The sequence below is a fragment of the Rhamphochromis longiceps genome, linkage group LG10, assembly GCF_057381845.1.
Source record: "Rhamphochromis longiceps isolate RC_006_pf linkage group LG10, R_longiceps_female_GT1.1, whole genome shotgun sequence".
Taxonomy (NCBI): Eukaryota; Metazoa; Chordata; class Actinopteri; order Cichliformes; family Cichlidae; genus Rhamphochromis; species Rhamphochromis longiceps.
The window spans coordinates 22,391,976-22,414,655 of NC_140566.1; the positions used below are offsets into that span (position 1 = coordinate 22,391,976).

Here is a 22,680-nt window from a genome sequence, read left to right on the forward strand (position 1 = left end):
AATTAAACCTTTACTGAAAAAAATATACATCTTTATGAAACCTTAAGAGATCCGTAAAGCTAATGGGGGTAATACCTAACTAACATGTGACCTGACTCTCCTGATTTTTGAAAATGATGTTAAATTTTATTGTAACACCTGGGGGAGAGGCCACACAGGTCGTTTTTTATTATTATTAAAGATAAAATAAACTGAGCCACTTTCAGTTCTCAGTGATGCTACAGTATTTGTTTGAGTTTGAGAACTGAAAAAGAGTTTGGACGTGGAAATGGCTAAATGTGAGACTTAAAATTTGGATGCCTATAACCAGTGTTGGGACCAACGCGTTATTAAGTAACGCGTTACAGTAACTACGTTATTATTGTGGTAACGAGCACGGTAACTAGTTATTATGCTAAAATCAGGAACGCGTTACTCGTTACTGGGATTTAGATAGGGTCGTTACTCGTTACTTCGTGTGGTGGCATCGCGGAGTTTCCACAGATTCAGTAACATTAGCAAGTGGTGGAGGCAGCAGGTGGATGAAGGAAAAGGGACGCAGAAGGAAAAGAGACCCGAGGCGGCCGCCGGTCCAAGTGTGAACTGAACTTCAGGTAAGAAGTTATGACCTGCAGTCTCTCTGGGTCAGATATAAACCAAGCTTAGGTGGAGTTTATTTTCGTTATTCTGACTTTTTCCGTACTGCGTGCTAGCTAGCATGACGGAGTTTCTACACAGCTGGGTGGGTGCTATGAAGTTAATGATGTTGAACCTTATTTTGTTCATAAGTTATTAGAGTTGCCAACCGTCCCGTCTGGTATTCAGAGAAAATATTACGCGTTTCTTATTGAGGTGAAAAGGAACAGTTTGTCCCGTAATTCAGCTACAATGAAAAAGGCACAAAGCTGGAGTTATTCTGTGTCTTTGCTGCACAGCTGCCTCTTCTTCTCTCATTCTCCCCCCTCCCTCTCCCGTTTCTACTTCAATCATGAAACTGATCAATGATCAGCTGATCGGCTCTCTTGTTTGTTTATCGCCCACTTTGCCCACTTTAAAATGTCTAGCTTTTAAAAAATAATTATCTGAATCTTACAACAAACGATTGATAGATTGATGCATATATACCATCAAAACAGTGCACATCACTGTCACAACAGTGTTTGTTTTCATTCAAAGGCTTTATGATTTTTCCTATAATGGTGGGCCAGTTTCTAGTCAAAATGCCCGGGCCAATTTTCTTTCCCAGTCCAGCCCTGTATGCAGCTCATCTGCAGTCTGGTGTTACCTACATCTTCCTATTCAGAAGGCAGAATTTCTGAGTTCTGAGTACAATCGAAAGCACCACGACTGCAGTTTTTGTGTTGGATGTAAAAGGCGCACATGACTCTGTGACGTAGGCTAGAATCATGGCAGCAGTCAATGACGGTCCAGGCGTGGGATTTCTCTCGTGGAAATATGCACGTTATCATATCCTTTCTATTGGTAGGTGGCACAGTGCACTTGTAGCAAGTAAGCAAGCTAGAAGACTGGCAAAGTTATGGAAGAAACACATTAACAAGAGAATTCTGAGTAAAACCAAAGTTACTTTCCCTAGTAACTAGTTACTTTGAAAGTAACGAGTAACTTGAAGTAACTGAGTTACTTTTGAGAGAAGTAACTAGTAATGTAACTAAGTTACTATTTTAAAGTAACTTACCCAACACTGGCTATAACAGACCAAACTACTCAGTTGTGTGAGTCCACAGAACAACAAAAAGCGCAAACACCCAATCATCTATGTCCAGTATATTTATCCACCAGTGGATTGTCACAGCGGTAGAAATACCTTAAGCATGCTTGGTACCTAAGGAGGAAGAGTGTAAATTTGGGTGGTGTGTTAATGACGTCATTTAGTGTTATAAACATCCACTATGAAGGAAACCTAAAAATAAAAGTAAAAACATAAGTGAATAAAAATCTTCGATCTGGTAGATCTATTGCTGCCCATAATCATCAATGCCCATCAACCAAAGTGTAAAACCGCTGACTTAGGTTCAATCTACCGTGTACGTGAGCTAGGTCAAGGCCATTTACAATCACAAAACCTGTTGTCAAGGGGGGAAAAAAAGAGCTTGACGGGTATGAATGTAATAGGTTGATTCACTGCTTCTAGGACTGGGCAGCTTGCACTCATTGATTCTAATATGAATTCTGCATCATATGCAATTATGCCTGAAAGAGGCTCAAATATTTGTTTATCAATGTACTGTATCTCAAAGAGGCCAGAGATTGCAGTAAGGAGTTGGGTAGTCTAATTCTGGGATTCAAATGAAAAAGAGTGTATTTTAAAAAGATTATAAAAAGCTGAAAATAGACAGTCAGTTAAATCGGGCCTGTCTGCCACCTGATAAAGCCTAAATGAGTTTAATAAAGCATCACATAATGATGTCATTGCTCAAAAAGATTGTGTTTCAAGCTCTTCACACTTCTTTATATGCTTTGGGAGGAGACAGCTCTCCATCCTGTTTCTATGCCTGTCACTGCATCTGTGCTCTTGTCTGACTCCTTCTCCCATGTCCAGAGATGAGAGGGGTGGAAGAATGACTGCAGAGAGATGAGGGAGGTGGGAAGTCAATTGGAGGCCAAGAGAATAGGAGAAGAAAAGGAGGAGGAGGCAAGTGAGAGGAGAGGAGGTAAGGTCACAGATGTCTGAAAAGGAAGCCGTGAACAACATCTCTGAGTCACAGTACAGTCAATAGTAAGAGCAGAGAGAGAGAGAGAAAGAGGTCAGATGATACCAAACACACTGTGGCTAGCTAGGACTTGTAAGCGTGCAGTAGTAACTATCAGACCATTTGCCGTGGCAGGTTGGGAAGTAAGTAAAGGGAACATAAGCTATTATAGATTACATTACGAAAGTCTTGATTTATGCCTTATTTCTTTATATGTTATTTGGGGACAGGGGAAATGTGGGGAATTGGGGACAGCAATTTGTTGACACATGTGCAAACCCACATGGAAATACAGTATGTAAGGCAAAAACAGAGTTTGTACAGTTCTGACAAGCCTGAAAGTCAGTATTTGATAATAAGACCACCTTTAGTCTTTAACGCAGTCTAAGCTCTCTTAGGCAATCTTTCTTTAAGTAGTCTTCATGAACAGTTTTCCAGGCTTCTTCCAGGATATTTCAAAGCACATTTTTGTATGTTGGTTGCCTTTTGTGTCATTGTCAGTTAAGTGATGTCCCACACTGCTTTCAATAAAGCTGAGGTTCAGGCTGTGGGGAGGCCAATCCATGGCTGATAGAGTTCCAGATATCCTTTTATTGCACTGGCAGTGTGAGTCTAAAAAACTAAACTGTTGAAAATCTGATTTTACTTTTCTGCATTCATAATTATAGAGACTCACTGTTGTAGCTCTCTTATGAGCACCTGACAATTTAAACTAAAAATTTCTAATTTGGACACCTGACTCTGTGCGATCTGTTGCTACTGATTTTCAGTCCAGTTCTTGTGTAATTTGGCACACCATCATCATTTCTTACTGTTTGGCTCCTTTAAGAATGGCTTCTTGAGAGTCAGCCTTCCACTGAGACCATTTCTGTTGAGGCTTCAGTGAACAATAGGTGGATCATCTCAAGGGCCAGATGCATCTTTCAGTCACATGTCGGATCATTGCTGGATTCCCCCCCCTCCTCCTATTTTTAAGAGACACGACTTCTTACATACTGCCTGCTGCTTCTTCTTTTGTCCTCAACTTGTCCAGATTCTTCAGATCTTTTAAGGACACACTCACACAGTGGTGAGACATGTTATGTTTTCAACTAACAGTTCTTTTTGGTGCAAGAATACAATTTTATGTTTGCCAAACTGTGTTAACTTTGAAATCTTTTATACATTCTTAGGTTGCATAGGTCTGTCAGAGCTTCCTCCTGTTTAAAGGGAGTTTTTCCTTCCCACTTTCACCACATGCTTGCGCATAAGGGGAAATGGTGACAAAAAAACAACACAGTTGTCCTTGAGTCTGACAAAGAGTCATACACCAAGCAGTAGGTATGCCATCGCCTTGATGTGCTCCTTTGTTGTGGCGTTTGTGTTGCATACAAATTACATCATGGGACTTTTGGCCACGTTGCTAGATCAACTGCGTGCACGTTAGGTTGTACTTGACTGAAATGGAAAAAGTCCGAAACCGAATAGAGTTGAGCCACGTGGCATGGAAAAGGACTCTAATTGTTGGGGGTTTTCTTTGTATTATTGTAGGATCTTTACCTTACAATATAAAGGACCTTAGGGTGGCAGTTGCTGTAATCTGGCACAGTACAAACAAAATAAAATAAAACTGAACTGAACTGAATTCATCTAAAGAAATGGGGAACAATGTGTTTTAACAAAGTTTTTAAAGATACAATGTAAAATGGTTTCTTTGCTAACTTTTCTGTTATGTGTAGGCATAACACTGGTTCATATCTTAAATTAGATGTTTGAATCTTTTATAGATCAGCGTTAAGTGGCTTAACCTCTGAAAATAGTCAGCTACAAGGACTGGACTGAAAAACAGTGAAAAATCAGCCAATGGCCAAAGAAAAACTGTGAAAGACCTTCAGAAAGCCTGGAGAATTATTGCTCAAGATCACTTAAAAAAAAGAAAGCCTGGGTCCTTGGAAGAACAAACAAATTAGGAACTTTGCCTCGTGACATTTGCAGAGTACTGTATTTTGGATAAATAGACAAGTATTTGTTTCTATTTATTTAAACCTGATGATCTGTTTCTTCTTAAACTGAGACATAGCAGCACAATACTGATGTTATCAGCTTTTATGGTGGTAAAACAAACTTGCTAACAAAAAGTGGTTTGTTTGCACAGAAAGTGGGAGTGAAAGTATATTTGCATTTATTTGCTGCTTTTGTGTCAACGTGGCCAATATATTGTGTTAAGCATTTCCATTTTGTTGTCCATCGACTCTTAACAGGAAATATTTGGCTTTTTAGCTGCTAATTGCTCCACTGTGTTCATTGGTATCTGTTAACTGGTGCTGAGCAAGAGCATTTCACTAAGAACAGCTGGCTGCTCCATCTGGAAGTAACACTGAGAGCAAGGTTGTGATTCATATAAAAAGGAGGTCATTAAAGAATAAATTGAGTTTATTAACCCTCAGTATAATTGTTGTTTTCAGTTTGTATATTTGACATTGAATTAACATGTTTGGTTTTCAAATAGACCTCGAATCAGAGCCGCACCCTTTCTGAATAAATAACCTACTTTTGCCACGCTGGACTGGTAGCTTTTCCGTTTGTTCCACTGCCAGCATCAAAGTGCCATGATCCCGGACCAAACTTGGAATTACTAATCACAAATGTGTAATTACACAGTTACTAATGCCAGAGTGTAACATCGAGAAATAGAATCAAAGTACTTTAACAGGTGCTGTGCAGACACCAGGTTCAGAATCAATCAGCGTGCTGGATGTGTGGATGTAGTTTCAGCCTTTGTGTTGGTGCCTGTGTGTTTGTGCCTTTGTTGTTTCCCTCAGCTGCTCTGTGGTGTCCTAATGGGGTAGGAATAACAACAGGAGATCATAAACAGCAGCTGTGCTCGGTCAGGCCACACACTGCACTCTACCAGCAAGCTGAACTGGTCTTATGAAACCCGCTCGAAGGTGACGGAGTGCAGCACGGAAAGAAGCAGAACACGATCAAAGCCATCAAAGTGTGTTTTCTGCACCTATAGTCTTTTATTCAACTTCAGGCAGCAAGTTCTTGGTTTCTCTTGTCCCTGGGTTGGTAGATCAGTCACTATTGTAAAAAATAAATTACATTAATTGGTGCAAAAAGTAAAAAAATAATCATCCTCCCTCTAGGATGCATGCTAAAGACTTGCCACAACAAGATAGACATTTTTGGTTAATGCTTATGGCTTACGGCTAAGAGGAAGCCATAAGCACTGTAAAAAGCAGGCAGTCAGTGTAGTAAAAATGGGAGCTACAGCTCCACATTTGTACGGCTCTGACAACCAGTCATGTCGCAGTTTAAATTCATGACTGTCCAGACATGATCTCTGACCTTTTGATTATAAAATGCCACCATTTTATCATTTTTCTTCTTGAAATTAGTGTCACAGTGATCTTAAGCTCTGCCCATCAAGTTCTACTTGGTTCAGTGTTCAGTCCAAGTTAAGCCAGCTAAGTAATGTAATTCTCTTCAGAGGATCCTGACACATTGGATTCAGAACAATGGGATGGATGTGATTATAGGGACCTTGACCTTTAGCCACCAAACTCTGAACAGTTAATGCCAGAGTCCAAGTGTCTGTGCAGACTGGCAAGCCAAAAACATAACGCCTCTGGCTGCGGCTGTCTCCGCCATAGAGGCCCAATTATAGCTGGGCCCCTGACATATTTTAGCAGAAACACAATGAATGAAAGCAACATTTAGGGTTATTTATATAGACTGGGTGGAACCAGTGTGCTGTCCTAACAGCAGAAACAGTGATAGAGGTGAAGATAAGATAAATAAGGAGGATGAGGGTCTGCAAGATTTAATGGGAAAGAGGGGGGAAAAAGAAAGACTCTGCTGATAAGATGAGATTAACTGTCCAAACCAGGCTGTCGTCATCAACACAGATCTGGACACATAGAATTAGCGGTTGTTGCTAGGACGACAGTAACCAGAGATACCAGCGCTGGTGTTCAATCACATGGTGAGGTCATTCGTCGCCCTCGGGAATCAAATCACCCATTATGGCCGGCCCTCTGTGCCCATTTATACATCAAACTGTGCAACAAAACTGGCCCACAGGTTTTCTGTGGATTATAATGAAGAGCCTCAGACTCACATCCATGTGACTGTTATGACCCAGATCGTAATTTTGTATTGTCTGTTGTATGTGATCCCCACCGCCTGGGTGTGGTGCTGTTAAATTTGCTCTGTGTTTTCAGTTACATAAGCTCTAGGTGGCAGGTTGCCATTGGCTGGAGACTGGAAGCATCAACTTTGAACTGAGACCTGGCTAGACCACCTTGGCTTTCCCTACTTCCTGTGTGTTGTGTTCGGTACAGCTGTGTGGACAAGTGTTCTTGGCTCTGAAAAAGTTAAATAAGTGTGTATATAATGTAAATATTGGAAATATATTTTTAAAAAAGCAGTCCTGGTGCTGTAGGTGTCGTCTTTTTAACAACCTTTTCTTCTTTTTAAATTGGGGAGGCAGCTAAGACACTTGAATTTTTTTTTAAAATGTATTTATTAATTTTTTTATAGGGGGTTATATAGTGATATAATAATGGATTGGATTTATATAGCACTTTTCAAGGCACCCAAAGCGCTTTACAATGCCACTATTCATTCACTCTCACATTCACACACTGGTGGAGGCAAGCTACGGTTGTAGCCACAGCTGCCCTGGGGCAGACTGACAGAAGCGAGGCTGCCATATCGCGCCATCGGCCCCTCTGGCCAACACCAGTAGGCGGTAAGGTAAAGTGTCTTGCCCAAGGACACAACGACCAGGACAGAGAGCCCGGGGATCAAACCGGCGACCTTCCGGTTACAGATACGCTTCCCAACCCCCTGAGCCATGGTCGCCCCTGTTGTTTTGGCCGTGGCAACCCTTTCAACAATCCGTTATCTGTATTCACTTATCCTAATCACTTAAAGCTGGTCATCAGCGTGCCACGTTAACCCAGGGTTTCACTTGTTCACACGAAGAGGGTTGTGTTTAAAGCAACTGAGCAATTACAAAAATGGGTGAGATTACCGATAACATAGCGGCTCACTTTAAAAATGAAGATAAACTTAGAAAAATATAAAGCGGTTAAAAACATAGTACAGACAGATAGTAACATAGCTGCTGCAGATAAAGCAGTGGAGTGAGCATGTATGAGAGTAAAAGTGCTGTACAGTGGTTTAGTGTTAAAAAAGGTCAGTAAGACTGGGAAAAAGCTGCTATATTAATAAAGGTTAGCGTATCTGAAGGCAGGAAGGAAAGTCGGATACAGTCTGTGTAAGTTAACAGATTTATCAATATCAGAGCTCCGTCATTAAGACGCTGGACAATATCATTGATTATAAATTTAATGAAATTAATGCTTAAATGACAGTTCAGCTGCGGCCTCGTTTGTGCACTCTGGTATTACCTAAGCCGGGTGTAAAAGTTATGTTAATTTACCATCTATTATAACTAGTCTACATAGTACATTATGACAACTACCAACTCAATTAAACTACTAACTTCATCACTGAAAACTGGACATTGTGATGGTCTGTCCACATGAGACTCCACTGCGCTCATTCATTACGTACTGAAATATTGTATAAGCCCACAGTGTTGTGTGACAAGTCACCCTCTGTCATGCTGTTATTAACACAAATGCCAGCACAGTCACCTTGACTCTTATAACAGCTTATGGCTGGTCCCATGCAGGAGAACTGGTTCAATAAGCATTTTATTTTTGCTGGACTTTACAAGGAAGTCTCTCCAAAGTCATTACAAAAGCATTTCTTTCCACTTGGAAGCCATGTTGGTAAAAATTGCAGTCAGTTGGGTGGCTCCTCCACTCCAAGTATCCTTGGGCATGATGCTGAAGCCTGAGTTCTCCCTATATATTCATCAGATTGTGTGTGTGGATGTTAGATAAAAGCACTAAGGCATAGAAAAAAGTGAATGGGTGAATGAGGCTCATAGCAGAAAACATCGTGAGTGCTCAAATGGACTACGAGTTATTTTGACTAGCATGTCTAAATGAATAAGGAGAGAGAAAAGATATAACCTTTATTGTGCACGCCTAGAGTCTACCGTGATATCTGATTAAAATAAAAATAATAAAAAGTTTGTTGATTTGACTCTAAAGAAAGGTTTTAGAGGCTTATTTCTCTGCAGCTTACTTCTACTTTGCTTGCACAAAAGTCACACACAGTTATGGCTTCATTGATGGCACAACAGAAAGAGCCAATCACAATCACCCAAGAAAAATGTAAATTACACTTAGGTTTATCCTTATTATGTTAAAGAATAGATATGTCTGCCACCACATTGCTGAAACATGAACCTACAAGGTGCACATGTGTCACTGCAACAGCACCATTAGCATATTAATCCCGGTTTGGCTGTGATAGAGCCAATGATTGATTGTCTGGGGTGTGCAGTAGGACAGCCACTGTCTTTGCCATTAAATAGTTCTCATATAGATTTAAATTCTTTAGTCTTTGAGTGCTGTGTCTCTCTTAGTTAATGGATCAGGTTTCTAAGAGACTGTACTTTCTTGCAGAATAACATAGACTGTACTGAAATTGGTTACAATTATGGGCAGGTCATCAGCTGACTGTGCAATACATGCCTGTTCTCAGTGTAGCCTATATAGTTACGCCCATCAAAATTAAAGTTATGTATTTACTGTATACAATTATTTAGAGGAAACTACAAACAATCTAGTATAACAGGAAACATCTCGTGTGATGTTAGATCATACTCATGGTTATCCATAAGGACCATAAAATGGTATGGAATGGGTTAAAAATGGTTGAGCTGCTGCAAAGAAGAATTAGAAACCTAAAGAATAATGCCAGCAGGGAAGGTGTTGTTTCAGCTCACAGGGAAATGAAAGTGGGGGTTTATAACACCCCGCTGGTGTAAAGGAAAGCAGATTAAAATCAGCAGAGGATGATGGTGATAAAGAAGCGTGCCAGGGTGCACAGCAGTGTCCCAGATATCAGTGCAGGGTTAAGTGTAGGTGTTGTTTCTCAAAGCAAGATGTATGTTATAGAACCAGGTTAATGAACAAAGCTGTGTATGGCTCAGGGTCAGAAATATTACCTTAGATGTTCATGAAAGAACTGTGACATTAACTGTATTAATAGGGGGAAAAACATTATAAACATAAGTGCTAAAAATGTATCCATATTTAAAGTTGCTTTGGAGTCTGTATTAATGCATTTGAGTTGAGAATGGCATCAAACTGAACAAAGCTAGGCTACTTGTTTCATGTTTATCATTCATGACAAACTCTAGCTTCTTAATTAAACCATCAACAAGTTAAAACATTGTTTCTACTAATGTGGTGAGCGTGATAATGACAAATGAAGAAGGCAAGTCGACCGATGTACCTAAATATACTATTATATACCCCTCTATAAAGACTGTAAGATGGGCATTTTTTAACACATCCAGATGGATGGCTGCTTTGACTGCTAACACAGGCATCTGTGCTGCTTCACCTCAGCTAACTGGAGTCAGTGAACTGGACCTCTCAGTTATGTTTGTAGTGTTTGTGGATTTTTGGAGCATTGTCAATGTAATTTCTGACAGTCTGCTGTGTGGTACTGCAGAAGCAGTCTAAGAAGCTCATGCTTCAGTTACATAGCATTATTACATAGCATTAATTAGCAAATACCTGTGTCTGCACATCGTTTAGCTAATAATGAACTATTTCTGTATTTCTGCTCCATAATCATGCAAATTCAGTGACTTCATGCTCTGAAAAGCTAACATGGTAGCAGCCAAAATGCTAATGTTGAAGCTTCAAAATAAAGAGTCAAAAACCAGTGGGTGTATAGACAGGCTATGATTAAAACAGTAACCTTTATTACTGAGAAATGCCAATCTAGGAGGGGCATTTCTATGTCCCAGGTAATTAGGAGCACTTAAATATAGTGCCCTTCAACCAATATGACCCCGGTAGACTTATAACCTTTAGCAGTCAAACAAAAACAATAGATGCTTGGAAAAAGTAGTGTTTATGGCAGAGCTGTTATATTGGATCGCATTAGAAGTGGCCAGTGAGTGTGCATTGCCCTTTTACTACCTTCACTTTGTGCTGTTGTCTTATCATTTCCAGCATCTCCTCTCCTGTCCTCTCCACCCATTACCAGATGTGACCTATCACATGTCCCATCTGTCTAATGCACCTCATATCTCCAACAGTGCCATCTCCTCAACAAAGTCCAGGCTTTCTCTTCTCTCTGCACACATGCATGCAGTGACAACATTTGGTACTGATTACCTCTTCGCTATCTGCTGTATCTTGGCTCTGTTACAGTTAGCTTCTTTCGGGCTATACACAACATCTGCCTCTGTCACCACACGTCTGTTCGCCACTATGATGCTGTACATCATCATCGTTGCACTTTAGAAAACAAAACTGATGCTGTGATCAGAGACGTGAAGATTAGTGGACGGCAGCTGGATGCAGCGTAGGTCACACAGTGCAGTGCAGTTGGCTTCTATATTTATGAGTTTTTCTACCTAGATGGTGCTTTTGCTGTGAAGCTGACTGCATTATTTATTTATATGCTAAACTCAACCCCAGATTAGGACTGACCTACTTATCTTTTCGGATAGCAAAGCTTGCTGTTTTCCCCACAGTATCTTTCATCAGGCAGGCAAATTTCAGCATCTCTTCCTTCCACCCCTCTGCCTCCTTTCCCGACTGCCTTCTCATCCCTCTATTTTCCCTCTTCTTGTCCTCTCCTAGATATACAGCCTGTCACAGTCACTTCTGTTGCTATGACGAGTCTGTTGGTGCGAAAGCAGAGTATTGTGCTTTCCAGACTACCACAAAAGATAGAAAGATGAAGGCTGGGAAAATAGTGGTGATGATGGTGACGAGCAGGAGGAGAAACACAAAAGCAAAATGGGGCGAGGCGAGTTGGAGACAGCAGGAGGTGAAAGAAACAACAGGAGGAGGCAAAAAAATGTTAAAAAGAAACAAGGTGGAGATGAGGTGCAAATGTGTGGGAGAGGTGTGAAATACGTTTCTGATTGTAAAGGTTAAAGATGAAGTTCTAGTCGATCTGTTTGTAAAATCAGAGTGAGGCGTCAGAATAACTACTGTCTCCTTACTGACAAGGTGCTAATGAGCAAAGCATCAAACCTCACTCCTGAAAATGTGCCACCATCTGTGCAAATGACGCTAATGCTGATAAACAGTTACACTATCCCTGCGTCAACTGAACAATCAAACAATTTTTCACCGGACAAAGCGAAAGCAAACCCAATGTGAGAAAAAAAAATCTCTGAATGACCGCTTGAGACTTGCTCCAAAAGTGAGTCAATCCCAACAGATTTGTGCAACAGACATACTCGGGGAAAACAGTAGCTGGAGACTACGACACAACCAAAATTATTGTGACCCAAATGCAGTGCGGTGCCTTTAATGGTTACTTCAGGGACCAGTTGCAGTCAGTTGCCATCTTCAAAGTGACTTTGGTGCATCAAGATGGTGACCATTGAATAAAATCAATTAAATGCAACCTGTTTCTAATAATACAACAACTAACTGTGATGAACTGATTGAGGATGATACATTTGTGGCTGTCCACAAACACAAGAGTTCACATTAAACAGAAAACCTTGTTTTTGAATAGGAATATAACTAGAATACAACCAGTTGGCAACCAGTCGAGTCAAGTCTGAGTCCCCTGTTGTAATGAAATGTGTCACACATATGTAACACACATATGTCACACTTATGTGTTACTGAGTTTAACATTTTAGCAAACTCTGCATTAATGAATTACACAGCAATTATTTGCAAACAGTCTGAGATTGGTTGCAGTCAGTCCAAGTCAGACCCCAGTTGCTTGGAGACAGGTTGCTAGGATTGAAAATAGTTGGTGACCAGCTGGTAAATCCGACTTGCAGAGCAACTACTGATATTTGCTAGTCACAAGGATGTTAGCATCCAATTTTTATTCTAGTGTGACTGAACCATTGTTTTGTGTTTTGAAGGCAATTATGTGCCAAATAATATGGCCTGTTGTGCAGGTAACTGTACTCCAAGTCTGCCATGAAGTCTGCGGTTCAGTTCTGATGAATGAAATACTAGTATGTGGTTTGTATGTTACTTCACACTAATTAGGAAGAATCCGTATTCATCTCAGAAAAACCCCTTACAATCACACTTTTAGGTTGTCATGGTAATCCTGTTGTCTTATATACTACCTGTCGTTTGCAGTAAAAGCAAGCAGAGTGAAAGAAATCTTGATATAATTCGCTAAATCGCCTGATATATGATGTCATCATGTTATCTAGCAATCAAATACCAACAGGCTAAAATGTCCCATCTGATACAAGCATTGTTTCATTTTAATTTCACAACAGTAACTTTTCATTTATATCCTCAGAAGATCACACTGCAAATACAACCTGTTCTGCCCCACTCACATCAAAAACACATAAAATATAATCAATTAGGCAATTAGCAAATTAAATGTCCATCTTTTATACACAGCCTTTAAGTTTGCTAACACAGTGTATAGAGCATATACAGTGCACACTCCACAAGCATTATATTCCAGGGAGAAGATGAGGAATAGGATAAAAGCAATCGTTTCAACGTTCATCTGAGAAAAACCCCACAATCTTAGTGGGGTGTGTTAATCAGCAGTGTGAGTGTAAATAACCATAGTCAGGGAAAGACAGGAGCTGCCTGACGTCACCATCAACTGCTGCACTGTAGTTTAAATGTAAGACTTTTTTGTAAAGTCAGATGTTCTGAAACCTTGCTTGTGCCTGTTAGTCAGTGCTAACGTTGATGCTGCAGTTCTGTGTCAGAAACTAAATGGCTTCTCTGTTAGAAATGACAATGCAGTTTCTCTCTTACAGGAATTAAAGAGCTTCCTAGAAAATGACGTTGCATGTGCACAGTCACGCTTCTGCTGTCTGCATGCTCTTCTATCCTTTGTTTCTGCCTTCAGGTGTGTGTGTTTGTTCTGCATGCATGTGTGTGTGTAGAGTCTAGAGTTGTTAGGATATCTGAGACATTTCTGTCAGGTGCTTTTGTTGGAGAACAAAAAGAAGCTTCCTTTGTGGCCTTATAAGATGACCACACATGTAAAATGCACACAATCACATCCACACAAGCCCACACAGCCCATACAGACATAGAACACACACAGCAATTGTTATAAATTGGAGTGGAACGGCAAGGTCGCGTTTTTGTGTGTGTGCTGTGACACCGTCCCCAGAAGATGATAAAATGAAGGGGCAAGGCGATAAAAGGAGAGGAAGGGAGATCTTTCTTCTTAAATGATTATTTCTCCTTGACCCCAATTAGAAGAGCATGATCATGTGATTATTATTTTTTCTGTGCAAAAAGAAAAGATCCATTCTGCTCTGAGCATGGCTGAGGAGAGGACTGGGGAAAAAAAGATTTCACACCGGTGCAATAATAGCAAGATTCTTCAAGTGTCCTTCTGCATGACACTTGTGTGTGATGAATGTTGGTCTTTTTCTGGCAGCAAATCTCAACTGAATTGGTAATGTAAAAATGTAAATATAAGGGTCAAAATCAGGTTATTGACACTACCAGTGTCATTTATGTATATATAAAAAGATTCCCTCTTAAAGACAGAGATTCAACTCACGTAATAAATGGTTAATGGTTCTGCTGGGCTGGAGGGTTCTTCCAGTTAAAAGGGAGTGACTCTTTACAACAAATTTAATACAGCTGTTGCCAGTCTTTCTAGATACTATCATGTTCTTGGTGGGTAAATGTGACTTAGTGGAAGAAGAGAAATCTAACTACAAAACAACACATCTCTGTCTATCTCTCATGGTGCTAACCTTTCTCCCTACATGCATACAGATAAACCACTGCCTTTTAACCTTTGTTTCACTTCTTGCTTCTTACAGCTCACACACACCTGCTTCTGAATGTGTATGCAAAAAAACTTTCTTGCTATTTCTAGTTTCATGTGGTCTTTTCACTACATTTTAGTTACTTACCAACAGCAGAGGTGTGATAACAGATAGCTAGTATCTGCACATCTGTCAGTTCCATTAATAGAAGCATATTGTTAATGACAATAAAAAGACTGATGGTGAATTTTAAGCTAAGTTCAGTATAGTGTGACACATTTACTGCTATTTGTTATAGAGCAGCAGTAGCTGCAGCCCAGTAAACAATGTTAGATGATTCAAGAGTCACAATTAAACAAGACTAGAGTGTAAAGTCATGCTAGCAGCAGGGAGCTACAAGTATGCTTTGAGGACATTTGAGCTAAAGCACAATATTAGCATGCAAAGCTAACACACTGGTGGTAATACTTAGATTTGATGTCTTATTGGGCTGCAAATTTAATTGACTTTACAGGAAGTGAATGCCTGTAGCATTTTTGCAAATACAATTATTGAGATGCTTTCTTCTAAAGTAAAATGACTTTTAAAGAAGAAAAGCTGAGGTTAGTGGGGTATAAGCCAACATTTGGCTCAAGAGAGAAAAGCTCATTCCACAAAATCACTATTATAGAAGCTGATTGTAATATCAGGCTGGATACCAGACTCACACTGATGCTTAGGAAACTTGTGCTTTAGCTTGAGCCCGAATAACCTTTAAACCAACCTGTTTCTTTATATTTTTGTCACACCCAATAGAAATTTTGAGAAATTGTTGAGCTTCTTAAAAAAGTGGCGTTATTTATCTTTTCAAAGGAGCAGGTGGGTAAAAGAACTTCAGTTTTTCCTTTGTAGTGCTAAGATTTATTTTATTTATTTCTTTGCTGTGGAAGAGAGGTGTAAAAGATACAAATGCAAACTAAAAGCTACATTTTATATTTTTATTGACCCAAATATTATGGTGCTTTTAATGCGCCCTGTCTGCAAGTAAATAGAGGAAACTGTTTTGATCCAAATATAACAGGTGTGCTCTGTCCACTGGCCCACCGTACTATAAAATACCTACCCGATAGAGCACCTTTAAATGTGGTCCAGATATATGAGTCTGAATGATTTTACTTTCTCCCCGAATCTTCCTCTGGGCTCTGCTGGAAAGAACTTTTCCAGGATACCCATACAAATATCTGAAAGCCTCAGCTATGTTTTGTGCTAGACTGATGTTAGCATGCTAAATGTTTAGCTAACATAGTGGTCTGTTTTCACTGTTAGCACGCTAGAACACTTCAGCTAGTATTTAGCTCTGAAATAATGGCTTGCCTAATTAAAGCATACCTAGCATGGCCATGCTCTTGCAGGTTTTATGACCAGTGTTGATGTTGGATTGTAAATGAAAACTAACTAAATAAAAAAACATCAACTTTACAATTACACATATTTTCTGCATTTACACCACAGAATTAAGAGCTCCGAATGAATATCCTTTTAATATGAGCCTGGTCACTGTGTTTCTTCCTCGCTCTGAATCTGTGCCTGCATGTGCGTGTGTGCGCGCGTGTTCGTTGCGATGGTTAAATGGGTGCCCACAACTTGGCAGAGCTCTGTTTAGACCTCGCTATGCATCTCAATGACTGCAGGGACACTGCAGAATGAGTCAAGCACTGTCAACACTGGAGAGAGCATTTAGTCTCTTCACCGGCTCTGGGTTTGAGTTTCTCAAGGCTAAGGCGTGTATGTGTGTTGAAATGTGCGTGTATGGGTGGAGGCGTAACAGAAAGAAATATTTTGCAAACCATCTTTCTGAATCATCTCATATGAAAGATGGCCTTTCAATCTGCAAGCGTTAGAAACTTCTGCCTCTCTGCAAACAACGTCACCGTGTTACTGTGACCTCTGTTAGTCTGTGCCACTTTTGTTTTGGTAACCTGTGTGCCCGGTGTCATTAGGAGTAAATTACCTGTCTGCAAAAAAATTGCATGGCGACTCATATGGATTATTATAGGTGGAGGTGTAACAATATGCTATAAAAGCCTCTTTGTGCTACTCAGAAGCATTTATAACTTTAAACCATTCAGTCATGTCATATCACTGCTTGGAATTCAAGCAGCTAGTAAGTAAAGTACCAGTGTTTAAACCATTAAAGGCCTCAATGCAGTATTTCTTTTTTTAGTTTAAAGCTTCACATTGTAAATTTGTGAAAATTTACCACCCTTATCAGTGGGGCTTGTGGAAACAGATTTACAGGTGTGGACAGAGGTTTGCATACACTCATCAGGGACATGAATATCTTGGTAATTTTGGTTTTGTTTTTTTTTAGGATTTCTTTGACCCGGCTTTTAAACATAAACCACAAACTGTCAATAGGGTTGAGATCGGGGCTTTGGGAAAGCCATTTCAGAAGTTTAATGCTTAATTCATTCAGAAAAAAAGTTTGTATGTGTGTTTTTGTGATTATTATCCTTTTGGAACACCTAACTGTGTCCAACCTTCAACTATCTAACTGTTAATTTGAGATGACCTTGAAGAAGGTGGTAGTCGTCCTTATTCATTATTTCATCCCATTTGTGCAATGTACAAATATCACAAGTAGCCCTAGAGCACAGGTGTCAAACTCCAGGCCACGAGGGCCGGTATCCTGCTGGTTTTAGATGTGTCCTTGATCCAAAACAGCTGATTTAAATGGCTAAATTACCTCCTCAACATGTCTTGAAGTTCTCCAGAAGCCTGGTAATGAACTAATCATATGATTCAGGTGTGTTGACCCAGGGTGTTAACTACAACCTGCAGGACACCGGCCCTCGAGCATGATGCTACTGTCACCATGCTTGACAGCTATTATAGTGTTCTTACTGTAGGTTTCAAAGCCTCACATTTACTCATGAAAACATTCCTCAAAGAACAGTTTAAAGCAATTATTAAAAGCCCAAAGATACCATGAAGAGTGGATGCAAACGTCTGATGACACCTGCACACGAATTAAAACTATTTTTACATTTTTTTTGTTCAAAAGAAGTAACACGTAGTTAATACGGTATGAGCATGCTATAGGCAGTTTTCTGACGTGCAAAGTTCCTGATGGTAAGGCTATTTAAAGTCTTCCTGCAGTTTGTAAACACAACATATCTCATCTGGATTGCAGCTTTTTGTACCAAAATATATTGTGGCACAAGTAACACCCTTTCCCCGAGGTTTCTCTCGCTCTGTTGCAGTCCGACTTTAAGCTCCATTAGGCATTGCTCCAGCAGTACTGACCTCAGAGGCAGTTTTCCTCCACTGAGGCACATTTCATCAAAATCCTGTGAAATGTTCAGCATTTCTACACTGAAACATACATCATCATTACCATGGTTTTATGTCCATCTATTATCGTACACCAGTGCTATACAGGTCTAAGAAGTGGTGTTCCAATAACCATTAAGGTGGCTATTCATGCCATCTGGTGCAACCTCATGGTTTGTTTGCTCAAACCTGCACCTGTATTTCAGATAAACTTTGACTCAAGATGTTGTTATTCTTATTTTAACCTAGAGAAAGTTTTTGAAGTTCAGAGTTAAAAGTCATTATAAAAGAGTTATAATGGATCTTGTTTGCAGCTCAGGATGACCTGTCAACTTTCTACAAAAAAGAAGGAAAAAAGTATTTTTGCAACACAGCTGAAGGCTCCTTCAAGTTCCTGTTCCTCAACTGACAAACTGTGACTGTAGAGTCCCAACAAAGGTTAAGAAAAGTGAAGTGCTTCACCTCTCTGTGTCAGAAAATAGTTTAAAGTACTGCTGCCAGCCTCTCAGTGGCTTCTATTTTCATCGGGTGTCTGATGACTATCCAGAGTGCAAATGAAACGCAGAAATTCTGAGTTTATTTACTGCCATTGAAGTTCTTCATTATGTAAAGCACTTCAAATGGTCTTTGTGGTTTTTCAAATGTGCTTCACAAGTAAACTTGCTATGCCTGTTGGTAAAGCTAGCAATTTTAAATCCTGCTGGCTTGGCTAGACTGACCACTTGTCTTTACCCTGCTTCTTGAAAGATATTTGATCTCATCAAGCCAATTCATAGCCTGGGAAAAGACACAGCTGTGACTCATTTGTGCAAAAAGGCATAATATAGACAAACGTACAATTTAATCCAGCAAACAAAACCGTAAACTTAAACCACGGCAAGCTGCTCTTTTTTTTTTCTGAGAAAAGTGAGCAAAACACTAAGTCACAATACAAGCGGTGAGCTTGACTCAGTTGAATTCACAATAGAGGTGAAGACAAGCTGACTACTGCCTGGTTGTCATCGACGTGGCCGTGGTTGACTTGGCAACCAAATCTCAGTGGGATTGTTGGAGAGAAACAGACCGATGGTTATTAAGATCTTTTTAACTGTTGCACGTATTTGTCTGCATGTCAGCGCTGATGATGTTTCTGCGTGTTTACGTGGGCGTCTATGTGTGTTTCTCATAGAAAAAATATTGTTTCCGAGCAGCAGAATTGGTGCATAGCAATGTAAATAAAACCTGCATTTAGGTCAGAAGGTAAAAGTAGAATTCAGTGACGAAGTGACGCCCAGGGTCTTCTGAGTTTTTCTGCGGAAAAGCGTCTTTTTCTGCACATTGTCGTCATCATTCAGTGGGCGCGAAACTCTGCTTGTTGTTTTACTGAAAGCTTGAAGGACACTGCAACATGACAGCAGTGCAGCTGTCCATATTAGTTCCCGTGCCTCCTCCTCTGCCACCTCCACCTCTCCTCCTCCTTCTTTTCCTTGCCTGGCTGCTTATCATACACGTTTCTCTTTTCCCATCCTCCTCAACACTGTCATCCTCCTCCTCCTCCTCTCACTTTTTTCTCTCTCTCTCTTGACTCATCATCCTTGTCCTCCCTTCCTCTAACGTCCTTCTCCGCTTATTTGAGATACAGGACCCCAGGGACTAGAGGCTGCAGTAAAACAAGTCTGATGGATTCAATATGTCCTGATGGAAGTCCTTGACCAAAATCTTAACAATATAGAGGAAACCTGGCATGAACCTGAAGTCTAGTGGAGCATATAGGATCGTTTCTGTCAGTGTTGAAGGGGAGAGTTTCTCTACGATTCACACTACTGCAAAATGCATTTAAACTCACAGTTCAGCAAAATAAAAGAATTCTAAGCTTGCAACAAGGTTAGGTACTGTATCTGTATGCACATGTGGGGGTGGTATGGGTGGACCTCTGTGATGTCACGGAGTGAGCGTCCGTGAGGAGGCTGTGTCAGTGAGGTTGTAAATGTTTGATGGGGTTTGATCTAACCATCTGTCCACTACTGCTGGCAAAGAGAACGAGAACTACAGAGAGACCGGGTTAAAATAAGCACACATAGAGAATGGAATAGCATTAGCATGCTAAGCAAGATTACTAACATAGACCACTCATCTTTCAATGCACAATTCCTATACATTTGATCTAAATTTCATTTGACAGGCATCACGATTAAGGGTGTTTGATGGCAGGCCTGTAATGTTTGAATGGTATAAATGAATCTATATACAGTTCGATGAATTTGTTTTGCTGTACACCACAACAAAGGATTGTAAACCAAACAATCAGTTTCAGCTTTAATTCAAGGTATTTTTTTAGAAGCTCACAATTAAATAGACAAGCTAACAAAACTTAAAATAAAAGGATCAGTCAATGATTGCTTGAGGTCTAGAGCCCATGGACAGCATCAAAGGCTGCATTTCTTTCTGTGAGCCACTCTGCTAGCCACCTTCAGTTACTGCTTGTTTGTGGGCCTCTGTACCTTCAGGTTTTGTCTTCAGTAACTGGAAGCACGCTTTAATGAAATGAAATCGAGGGACTGACTTTGGTTTTGAAGAATTTTCCATTTCTTTGCTTTGGGAAACTCTTGGGCTGCTTTTTGCAGTATGTTTCAGATCTTTATCCATTTACACTGTGAAGCGCTGTCCGATCAGTTTTGCATCTGACTAAATTTGAGCGAGAGTATAGCTCTGGAAATTTCAGAATTTATCCTATTACTTCTGTCACATAGTCACATCATTAATAAGCATTCTGTAACATTAAGTTAATTGGTGGTTTTAAATTGCCCACAGGTGTGAACGTGAGTGTAACTGGTTGTCTGTTTCTCTGTTTTAGCCCTGCAACAAGGTGGCAACCTGTCCAGGGTGTACCCTCACGTCCTATGGTAGCTGGGATCGGCTCCAGCGCACCCGCGACCCTGAATTTGACAAGAGGAGGAAAACATGGGCATTTCCTGTCTCATTTAAGTTTGCAACAGCTTACAGGATCAGCTCTCAGGATGATGCTGGACTCTTTTCAAAATGTTATTGGAATGTCTTTGCTGCAACGATGGAGCTGCATTATGAAGGTCCACTATCTGCAGAAGAAGGAATCAGACACCTGTTACAAATATATCAAATTTAACTTCACAGCATACGCACTAAAATACACAACATTTCTATTGCAAACGGATGACCATACACTTGTAAATTAGCAATAAGATATTTCCCATCATTCTAGGAAATCCTGTAAAAACCTTAACAGGTCACCTGAGAAACATGAAGTTTTTACAATCTTCAGTCATTAACTGGAGACAACCCAGTAATGTCTGAGGTCTAATTCTGGGCAGGAATCTTTGTTATAATTTTTGCACACAAAAGATTCATTTTGTGTTTGTTTATTTGCACATGACTCTTATTTTGCTTCTATGACCATTTAATGAATAAATGACATGAATAAAAGAGGAAAGTGAAACCTACCGGTGGTGTTTGAGTGTATTTACTTTTACTGTTCGCGTGTGTAAAGCACTTAATTGTTTTTGAATGGAACTGTGCAAATAGATTTTATTGCTGTAAAGATGAAGAAAGAGACTTTGACATTTACTCTCCATTTATCCGTTTGATCTGCTTTAAAATGCCCTTCAGAGGGCAGAATTAAACCTGATTAATGAATCTGCTGGTTCGCTGTGGAATTTTGTGTGAGGAAAGCATGTGATGATTAATGTATGTTTACACAGAGTGCATGCTGCATCTTAATGAGTGTGTTTGTTGAATGTATGATACAGATATGCATCAGTACACACAAAATGCTTTGTGTGCATGCATGCAGGGACAACCCGTTGCACCCCACCCAGATGTCACGTTGCTGTGTGCCTCCATGACCCCATAGACTGATGAGTAGTGCAATCATGTGTGTTTTAACTACCAGTGGGTTAGATTGTGTCAATAAACACAACACATCCTGGGGGTAAGCTGAAGGGTTTGGAGCTGGGGGGAAGCTTTCAATAGCTTTACTAAAGGGCCCTGTCTTGTACTTTTTCTTACTCCAAAGGTCATCAAGATTTTCTCATTGATAATAATGCTAACACAGCTCATAAAACAAACATCAACCAGCCGTATCAAAAAGGATTAATTAGATCCTGTAAACTCCTGTGACCTTGTGTGGATCTGTGACCTTCATTTTACAGTAGCCTTCCCTCAGATCATTTAGAAAACTACTCAGTCTTCTGAGATCAGCATTTTAATAGCACATTAAAAAAAATCTTAGGGCATATCATGTTATATAACTTTGCCCTTGTATCGTCCAGCTAGCTAAATACATACAGGCTTGACCCTTATAATGGACTAAACCAGAAAGCTATTAACGTCTTTTATTTCAGCTAGGGCTCCTAGTTCAAAATGTTCTTGTACCAAGTTTGAGAGACACCTGAGTTGAACGGGAATGAGGCTTCAGCACGTTACGACTTAGGGAGTTAACCCCAGTTAGTTTTTGGCTGGCAGAGCTACAAGGTGTAAGGGGACTGCGGCAGGGACAGAAACATCTGGAGGAGTAATTAGGATAGAACAATCTGGCTGTCAGAATATAAATCTTCGACGAGGAGGAATCACTTATTCCTTCCAAAGCTCGCAACTCCCACTGATTCTCGATATTAGAAAAGCATGCCAAACGAACCTGATAATACCCATCACACTGAATTTTCTCAGCAGGGTTGCAACAACCACAACATGTATTTGTGAATTTACACAATCAGTGCTTTAAACAGGGGATTTTACAAATAGGGGTATATCAAAAGCTTAAACTGATATACAGATAAATTCTGTCATGAAACAAAGGGACAACTTTATTTAATGAAGAAAAAAAAA

At 40.0% G+C, this 22,680-nt stretch overlaps 1 long non-coding RNA gene across 1 annotated transcript; it reads left to right on the forward strand.

The window, feature by feature from the left end:
- The first annotated feature begins 450 nt into the window (after positions 1-450).
- LOC146660922 (uncharacterized) lies at positions 451-21,219 on the forward strand. Its single transcript, XR_014913464.1, has 3 exons — positions 451-593; positions 2,540-2,651; positions 20,675-21,219. It is a non-coding gene; the product is annotated as an uncharacterized LOC146660922 (long non-coding RNA).
- The last annotated feature ends 1,461 nt before the right edge of the window (positions 21,220-22,680 follow it).